Consider the following 879-nt stretch of genomic DNA (forward strand, 5'->3'; position numbering starts at 1 on the left):
CTATAAGAAACTTTGTTTTTCAGTATTCGCCTTTAATTTAGTTGGGTTGATTTAGATGGACATTCCATAAAGCGCACCATGATAAATCTCTCGTTAGAGTTGGATTATTCACTTACCTGTTGGACTTTAGTGTACCTGAGAATACCAAATTTACATTGACCTTCTGCACGGACAGCACAGTGCCATTGTAATCATCAATTCATTCTATACTATCTCAGCCTTACAGGTAACTTTTAGTGCTGATTTCATCTCTCAGAAAGACTCTTGGCTGTGGCAGGCATCCCCACGTCTTCTCTGAGATGCACGCCGTCCCATCTGACAGTGAAATAACTCTGGCTATCAGATGTCAATTGCCAACATCACACCTCCACTTCTTCTAGTCACCTGCAACTACATCGATTGATGAGGTTCCAAATCATTGGGTAGTGACAGCATGAAAAACCTATATACACTTTTCCACTTCATATCACCATGAAGGCAAGCAGTCATCAACGTTTCCCTGGTCAATAGCTTGGGAGTTATTGGTCTGTAGCTTATCCACTTATTTCAGTAACCAGACTGAAACTCTTGCATGACTTTCTGAATGAGGAATACACATTCAACGGAGGATTTTTACAAAAATGATGCATGTCTTCTAATCACCGTGAACACCAGCATCTGTCGCTTTCACTCCACCATAAGCTTTTTTCCGTCTTGGAAGTGACCATTCCATGCAAATAAGGTTTAAATTAAGGAGTTGCAAAAATGAAAAGAAACACACACACACAGAGATGTATGAAATTTAAATTATATGAAAGAAAACTTTATTCACGATCCTAAAATTGTTTTGATAACTTAATATGTGATAGTCTAAGACAGGTAAGTTACAAAACCACAGGG

The sequence above is a fragment of the Limulus polyphemus genome, unplaced genomic scaffold (genome assembly GCF_000517525.1).
Source record: "Limulus polyphemus unplaced genomic scaffold, Limulus_polyphemus-2.1.2 Scaffold3636, whole genome shotgun sequence".
NCBI lineage: Eukaryota > Metazoa > Arthropoda > Merostomata > Xiphosura > Limulidae > Limulus > Limulus polyphemus.